Source organism: Scylla paramamosain, chromosome 5 (genome assembly GCF_035594125.1).
Source record: "Scylla paramamosain isolate STU-SP2022 chromosome 5, ASM3559412v1, whole genome shotgun sequence".
Classification (NCBI taxonomy): domain Eukaryota; kingdom Metazoa; phylum Arthropoda; class Malacostraca; order Decapoda; family Portunidae; genus Scylla; species Scylla paramamosain.
Window position 1 is genome coordinate 4,010,142 of NC_087155.1, and position 9,050 is coordinate 4,019,191.

The following is a 9,050-nucleotide window of genomic DNA, read 5'->3' on the forward strand; positions in this document are numbered from 1 at the left end:
TGCCTGAAGGGTGTGGTCGCAATATTATTTTCAAAATGCTTTTCATCTATATTATGAAAATCATGTAAATCGAAAGACTTTCAGTAAGGCCCGTTCCAGCAGAAAGTGACTTCATTTTGAAATGTGGGAGCCCATGAAAAATTAGGAGACTGTATTTTGTACTGACAAAATTACTTCACAAATGTGTCTTAACTGTAAGTGGCCAAGAGCCAAATTTGGTTTGAATCAGTTGCGATTGGATTTTAGGTGGTGCCCAGAGACACCCGTGGCTCCCAAAGAACGCGTTGCAGTGAGTTGTAAATATTGTAAACCCGCCCGTAGCTCCTGAAGGGCGCGTTGCAGCAAGCTGTAAATAGTGTAAACCCGTCCGCGCCTCTGGAAGGGCGCAACGAGTTGTAAATAGTGTTGGTAATTTACTCGTAAAAAAAATTACACGACAGAGAGAGAGAGAGAGAGAGAGAGAGAGAGAGAGAGAGAGAGAGAGAGAGAGAGAGAGAGAGAGAGAGAGAGAGAGAGAGATGATAAAATAACAAATAGTCTATATTCAAGTACGCAAGCTTAATTTGAAGGAAATGGTGGCTGAGTGGTCAGTACATGCAGTAGTAGATGTGGGGGTCTGTATTCAAGTGCCGCTGGTGTTAGTGCTAGTTTTTATTAATGCTATCAAGTGAAGTCATAACCCACATTATTCAGATACTCTGCCTATAGTGATGTCAATTAGATGAAAGTTGAAACACTGGCGGACATCATAAGGCTTCACTCCAGATTAGACATCCTCCTGAGAGAAGTGGCCGTCACTATTGCTGAAACACTTCGAACTTGAATACTGAAAAAAAGGGGGAGGGGGGAGGGGTAGAGCTATCAGTGGAGGTTTAAAGGAGAATAGGAAAATGTGAAAATGCAAATGTCACTTTTCACATGCTGATCAATGGACAAGGGTGCCTTGATTCCTTTGCTCCATAGTACAGAACTTTACCTTATAACAAGACAAGTTAACTTGAGTGAGTAATTTTGATTGCAAGTGCAATTATTTGTGCAATAAAAAATAATCTTCGGCAAAGCAGAGTGTACCCACACATTGAAACCTACCGTCACTAAAGCAATAGCTACCGGTGTCAAGGATCACGTCAGGTGAAGAGTCGCTCAGGCATGAGATATATGCAGACTGGGCAGTCTTCTCAGAGTCAGTTCTACCATGAACTTGATACTTGCTATTCCTATTCCTGCAGAGAGAGAGAGAGAGAGAGAGAGAGAGAGAGAGAGAGAGAGAGAGAGAGAGAGAGAGAGAGAGAGAGAGAGAGAGAGAGAGATCAGGTTATTCAAATTAATCATTATATAATGAGGATCATTTTTAGAAAAATAGCTTGGAAAATTTAACCTTAACTTTGATCAAAACTATTTCTATTATGTTAAAATTCATTCTGACGAATGGATTGGCCAAATCGCATGGCAGCATTGAACAAAAACTCTTGAAACAGACCTTCATTCCTCGTGTCTCTCAAACCTCACCATGTCATCTTATATCAGCACCAAGTGATTGTTCAGTCGTTGCAATCATACCAGTCCTCCTTAACCTTTCCATGGTTAGATGATCAAACTCCTATTCCAATCAGGCGGGTTATTTTGGTTTATGACCATGATTTATCAATCTCTCTATTTACCTTTTTATTATTATCATCTTATATGATGTCATTTCAAGACAGACATCTGCAAAAGTTCAAGGGGTTTAGGGTATACGTGCCACACCATGATTGGGACATCTTGGCAGGCTCGCTGGCATATATTAGGTTCACAATTCTTCAGCTAGTGTGGCACACATTCAGTGCATCCTCTGCTGGATGAGCAAGGGACTGCAGCATAAAAGGAGACAAGCCCAAGTTGTGTACATTTAGCTCGAAATTAAAATCCAAGACCTCCCATTTGTGAGCCGAATTGACTATCCTTTATATCAGCAGACTGTTGTGACTTGAGATATACCGTTCAAGGGAACATTGCATCAAGTGACTGATCGTTGGTGTTTCATACCTGCCTCACTTTGGAATGCCAGTAATGAATATGCTAGCTGTTTTATAAACACATAGAGGAATTATTCTGGTGGAAAAAAAAAAAAAAAAAATGCCATGAGAGGCACCTTCACTGGGGACTGAACCCCTGACACGGATATAAAGTTGTTAAGACCATCAACTCCAAGGATAATTTTTGGAGCCACTGTATCTCCATTAACTCTATTGAGATCCGTTATTGGTGTTTTAGATATCCATATATTAAGAAGAAACTCTCTTTAGTTTCCTTTTTGGTAAAAGAGTTGAGACCATTCTCTTACACAGGAAAACCTAAACTTTGATACTGTCCCACCGTTGGCCAACAAGTCACAAACTTGGGATGTTCGCTATTTGCTACCACTGTCATGCATCCCTTTGAAATGTCATAAAAACGCTGAGAAAACTATCTGAAGATGGTGTAGATTTAGCCACGAGAAGCACCTTAATTGGGGTGTGGAAATTTCTACTGATATCACGCATAACATCAATGTATCATTGGTCTACTGTGGGATTTGTATATGAATTGTAAAGTTATATTAAGGAGTTATTAAGATTAATTTAATACAAATTAAGAATTAGTTACCACTATAAATAAATTGGGAATTAGACAAGATTGGTATTAAAAAGATCCACGCAAAGATTTACTTATCAGAATTTAGTTCTATATTATAGTGATAATTAAGGTCTATATATGTACTCATACATAAAAAAAGTGTAAAAGTAATCAAGTCTGACCTGTTCATTTCCTGTAAAGCACAAGTTAACACAGGCTTTATCCAATGGAACCAATTTATATCAACATGACCTAAACAATTGTGTGTTCTTCATTAAAAAGAGTCAAAATCCTTCAAAATCTAACTCCCCTTTTAATTTCTGGCACCTAGCCAAAAACATCTCCAACAACTTTGCTTCTTCATTTTTCCTGAATTTGCCATCAACCTGATGGCACCACTGCAATCTCATCTATTTTTAATTTTCACTTCACTTCAACTTTTGCTAAAAACTCTACCTTGGATAATTTAGGGGTTGTTCCTCCCTCTCCTCCACCCTTTGATTACATACCCTCTGATTGCATACTTCATGACTTCGCTAGCCTTAACCCTCAGAAAGCTTACAAACCTGATAGCGTCCCTCCCATTGTTCTTCAAAACTGTGCCTCTGTGCTTGCACCTTACCTAGTCAAACTCTTCCAGCTTTATCTATCAACATCTACCTTTCCTTCTTGCTGAAAGTTTGCTAAATTCAGCCTATACCTAAAAAGGGTGACCATTCTAATCCCTCAAACTATAGTCCTATTGCCTTAATTTCCTGCCTGTCTAAAGTTTTAAATCTATCCTCAACAGGAAGATTCTTAAACATCTATCACTTCACACCCTTCTATCTGATCGCCAGTATGGGTTACGTAGAGGCCGCTCTACTGGTGATCTGGCTTTCCTTACTGAGTCTTGGTCATCCTCTTTTAGGGATTTTGGTGAAACTTTTGCTCTTGCCTTAGGCGTATCAAAAGCTTCTAACAGAGTCTGGCACAAAGCTTTGATTTCAAAACTATCCTCCTATGGCTTTTTATCCTTCTCTCTGTAACTTCATCTCAAGTTTCCTTTCTGACCGTTCTGTTGCTGCTGTGGTGGATGGTCACTGTTTTTCTTCTAAATCTATTAACAGTGGTGTTCCTCAAGATTCTGTCCTGTCACCTACTTTCTACTTATTATTCATCAATGATCTTCTAAACCAAACTTCTTGTCCTATCCACTCCTACGCTGATGATACCACCCTGCACTTTTCCACGTCTTTTTGTAGACGTCTAACCTTTCAAGAAGTAAACAGTTCTCACAAGGAAGCCACAAAATGCCTGACTTCTGAGCTCTCTAAAATTTTTGATTGCGGCAGAACAAACTTAGTATTGTTTAATGCCTCAAAACCTCACTTCCTCCATCTGTCAACTCAACACAACCTTCCAGACAGCTATCCCCTCTTCTTCAATGACACTCAACTGTCTCCCTCTTCTGCACTGAACATCCTCGGTCTGTCCTTTACTTATAATCTAACTGGAAATTTCATATATCATTTCTAGCAAGAACAGCTTCTATGAAGTTAGGCATTCTGAGACGTCTCCTCCAATTTTTCTCATCCACCAGCTGCTAACTCGGTACAGATGAAATCAAAAGTTTTTTTCATCTTATTCTGTCTTTAGTTAAAGAATTGCTCTTGATGATAAAGTAATCTGTATTCATCCAGGATTTATAGTTTAATCACTAGAATTTTCAGAAGAAAAAGTGTCTTATTGTGTCAGCTAGCAGTGTGCACAAATCGGCAGGCTTGTATATATGTATGTATGCCGCCACCCCACCCCCTCTTTTTTACCCCTTCCCTCTGTAGTAGTGAGGTTGGAGAGTGTTGCCCCGCGTTCCCATTCAGTCATTAAGTAGCCACCACGAGAGATAGACGTACTAAGGCAGACAGTGTTGTTTGGCAGAGACCGAGAAGGGATTACAGCTAGACATCTAGACAGGTCCATACACCCCAGCCTGTTTAAGTAGCATAGGAGTCTCCATAGTAGTCTGCCAGGGAGTGTTGTTAATAATAATGCATTCCATATCCAGGGACATGACTCCTCGGCTGTGTGTACGAGTATATGCGGACCAAGTTCTTGTACAGTTCATGTGTGGACGCTCGTCTGTACTCATATTATTGTGTTAAATGTTACTGCGATCAGGGCGGGAGGGCTTCTCCAGCTCCTTTTTTGACGCAGAGGATTCTTTTGAACTGCCTTGCAGTAATTTATCTCTCCCCCTTTTAAGGGGGAGTTATATTGTATTACCAGAAGAGTGTTATAATACCTCGCTGTAAGTAGGCGGTCCGTTACAAGGAAGGTTTTCCTCCTTAGTATTATATCTCGATCATATAAGTTGTTGTGTCACGTTGTAATTGTCTCTCCCTAGATGTAGTTGTCGATTTTTCTCAGCTGTGGGAGTAAATTGTTATTGTATTTCCCTTGTCTGTGAGTCAAAAGTGGACCTTGTAACCTGTATTAAGCCCTGCACTCAGTCATGTAGGAGGTGACTTGGGGTGGAGGGGGGGGTGGCTAGTCCATTTGAAGCAACTGAGGGAAGAGCAGGAATTTGTGGTTGTAACAGATCTAAGCCAATCTACTTGTCCTATCCACTCTTATGCTGATGATACCACCCTGCACTTTTCCATGTCTTTTCATAGACATCCAACCCTTCAGGGAGTAAACAGTTCACACAGGAAAGCCACATAATGCTTAACTTGTGATCTCTCTGAAATTTCTGATTGGGGCAGAGCAAACTTAGTATTGTTCAATACCTCAAAAACTCAATTCGTCCGTCTATCAACTCGATACAACCTTCCAGATAACTATCCCCTCTTCTTCAATGACAGACAACTGTCTCCATCTTCTGCACTGAACATCCTCAGTCTGTCCTTTACTTATAATCTGAACTGGAAATTCCACATCTCATCTCTAGCTAAAACAGCTTCTATGAAGTGAGGTGTTCTGAGTCGTCTCCAATTTTTCTCCTCTTCCTTCTCCTGCAGCTGCTAACTCTGTAGAGGGCCCTTGTCTGACCATGAATGGAGTGTGCATTACATATATAGGGATTCCAGTCATAGTACTCTTTTTAGACAGGGTAGAATGAAAGACTTTTCGTTTTATCAACAACTATTGCATCTCTTGCTATCATGTATAGCTATTTTCACACTAACTGCTCTTCCGATCTTGTGAACTGCATGTCTCCCTTTCTATCGTGGCTTCACTGCACAAGACTTTCTTCTTTTTCTTACTCTTATTCTGTCCACCTCTCTAATGTAAGAATTAACCGGTATTCTCAATCATTCATCCCTTTCTTGGATAAACTCTGGAACTCCCTGCCTGTTCCTGTATTTCCTTCTTCCTATGACTTGATTTTTTTTCAAGAGGGAGGTTTCAAGACACTTATCCTCTAAATTTTGATGTATGCTTTTAACTCTCCTTGAGGACCATTACCTCAGTGAGGTTTTTTTTTTTTTCTAATAGTTTTGTTGCTTCGGCCGGTGCCCCTCCAACATTAAATAAACATTATATATATATATATATATATATATATATATATATATATATATATATATATATATATATATATATATATATATATATATATATATATATATATATATATATATATATATATATATATATATATATATATATATATATATATATATATATATATATATATATATATATATATATATATATATATATATATATATATATATATATATATATATATATATATATATATATATATATATATATATATATATATATATATATATATATATATATATATATATATATTAATTTCTTATTTGAATATGATAACCTACGGTTTGGAATTTTCAAGACAATACTGTGATAATACAAACATTCAGGCTGCACTTCCTTACCACAACAGTATACTAAAAAAACGCCGTAGAAATCTTCCAGGCTGAGGGCGCGCCAGGAGTCCAGTCTTGCTGATATGGGCTTGAGACACTCTTCAGCATTTACTACTCCCTGGTGGTACATCCGATTTAAGATCCCAAACTCCCGCCAGTTACGTACTCTGAAAAAGTTAACAATGAATTAGCAGGCAGTAAATCAGAGGAGGTGAAAAAAAAAAAAAAATTCACAATTATGAATGAAGCAGTGACAACGCAAATGGCAGCTCCTCTTTCGAATTTTCCTAGTAAAGTTCCTTGTTTAACTTCCTTGACACCTTTTGTGTTGTTCATGAAAGGCAAATAAATATTGCTGTTTTCATCTACTTTAGTGAGGAATGGCAAGTTGTCAGGATTTATTTTGGGTTGGGAATGAACTAGCAGTCTCTCCTGGTTTCCTTGGTACTGGGATAGGTAAGAATTGTGTTTGGTAAGGTTCTATCCTTATAGATTTGGTAAGTCTGATGTCCTTTAATTGGTCATTTTGATCTAGGGTTAGTGGGGTTGCTCTCACTCTTTCTACTTTACTCCTTTGTCTCTTGATGTGACTAATAACATAGAGAGTATTTCCCCATACTATGATGTTTTTATTTCCGTTCCAAGTAAATGGGGCTCTTGATAGAACGTCAGTACCTAGTAATAGATCTGCATCCAGGTAACTGTTTGGAACTACTGGGAACCATTGTTTATGTACATGATCTTCTCCGACTCCAATTTCTAACCAAACCATGCCAATTCTTAATGGTGATCCAGTGACTCCTTGCAAGTTAGGAAGGGCATGTCTTTTATTTATTACACTCCCCATTTTATTTACTGTTCCTTCCTTGATAAGCTACCAGTATCAACTACTGCTCTCACTATTTTGTTATTAACAGCTATGCTGATAGTTGGGGAGGTGTGAGCTTGAGCTAGTCATATGGTCTTTGGTTTTCCTGGGCAATATTTGTTTCCTCGCCAACAACCATATTGTCGACAATCAAAGCAGGAACCTCTAGTAGGTTTCCTCCAACATTCTCTCAGACTATATGAATGAGAGTTGCAGTGTGAGCAGTAACACTCATTTTGCGGTTGATGTGGAGAAGTTTGTTATTTCCCAATTTTGTTTTGTTAAGTCTTTGATCTGCTTCTTTATTTCATCGACTTCTAAGGATTCTCTGGATGTAGCATTTGATTGGGATCGATCATTAGGACTTACAGTGTGAGTTTCGGGTTGGATGTCATGTTTGAGTGGATAGTCTTTCTTTTTTGGTTTAACTCTACCTAATGTAGGTGTATGAGTAGCCTCGAGCCACTGTCGTTCATATTCTATATTCAAGTATTATAGTTGTGTAGTTTTGATGGTTATGAATGAGAGCTGCTATCTCGTTACTAACTCTCCCTTTGGCTATTTATACTCTCCTGACATCAATCTCACTGCACTGTTCAACTAGCTCAAAGAAAACCTGGAGCTGATTAGTTGCATTAATTCCCTGTAGTTAATGTAGTTCTAATACATGTCATGGGGTTTAGTTGTCGTTATCTGACGCGTGGGAGTTTGCAAGTTAGCACCTAAACGTTGTAGTATTCGGTTTTGTTGCGCACTATTTGTTTAAGGCTGTCTATTTCTTGTTCCAACGTACTGATGTTATGTTCTTTTTCTTCTGTTTTTACTGGACTGGTTTTGAGAGGGTTAGAGTTAGTTTCCTCCATTTGTTTCCCAGAATTTGCCCCCCACTGAGAGTATGGATTGATCACCCATTTTTTACAACTGGTTGTGGTGAGATGTAGATTACGTAAGTCTTGGGTAGAGGTTCGATCCTCATAAACCTCCGACACAAGAGTATTCTTCAGGCTCCCCTAGACTTATCGACCACCACTCCTCACTCACCAACCTCGTCTTCCCCAATGAATCCTTTAATTTTCTTCTTAAACTTACACTCAACTCTTACTCTGCCAGCCCCACTCCAATGTACTCCATCACCACTTAACTTTTCTACAAAACTCACATTGTTAAAAAGAATGTTAGGTGTTTTAAGTGATCTCTTGATTATGTTGTTTATCCCACACTGAATTCTCTTGTAAATTCCTGCAGGAATATTTCAAGCACGAATTCTAGGTTCAACTTGGCAGATATACACTACAAACTGGCAGTTTGTTTCAATTTCTTGGTAAATTTCTTTGAAGTGGTTGAAAATTTCTAATGGGTTAGCATCAACATTTATGACATTACTACCGACTCAAAAGGATCGTTAGATCATGTTCCCATTCCAAGACTTTGTTCACACGCAAGTCTTGAAAAAAAATTCGCTGGCTTTAGTCCCAGGTGCACGGAAAATTTTAATTTCAGTGTTTGGGAATTCAAAATTTTTAGGAATTTGACTGTGTCCAACAAAAGAAATTTTCCACATTATTCGTGAATAACACACACTCCCGGTGAACTACAACAACTGTACATCCCACCGCTCTTGCCACCAGTGTAATGCTCCCCCACTCCCTGGTGCCACTCGAAAGCCAGGGGTTATTTATTATTATTTTGTTATATTTATTTTA

General features: G+C 38.5%; 1 long non-coding RNA gene across 1 annotated transcript; it reads right to left on the reverse strand.

Moving 5' to 3' along the window:
* Positions 1-638: 638 nt before the first annotated feature.
* On the reverse strand, positions 639-6,642 carry LOC135100284 (uncharacterized). The gene is made up of 3 exons (XR_010268573.1): positions 6,489-6,642; positions 1,090-1,223; positions 639-826 (listed from the first exon to the last, which is right to left on the reverse strand). It is a non-coding gene; the product is annotated as an uncharacterized LOC135100284 (long non-coding RNA).
* Between the last annotated feature and the right edge of the window lie 2,408 nt (positions 6,643-9,050).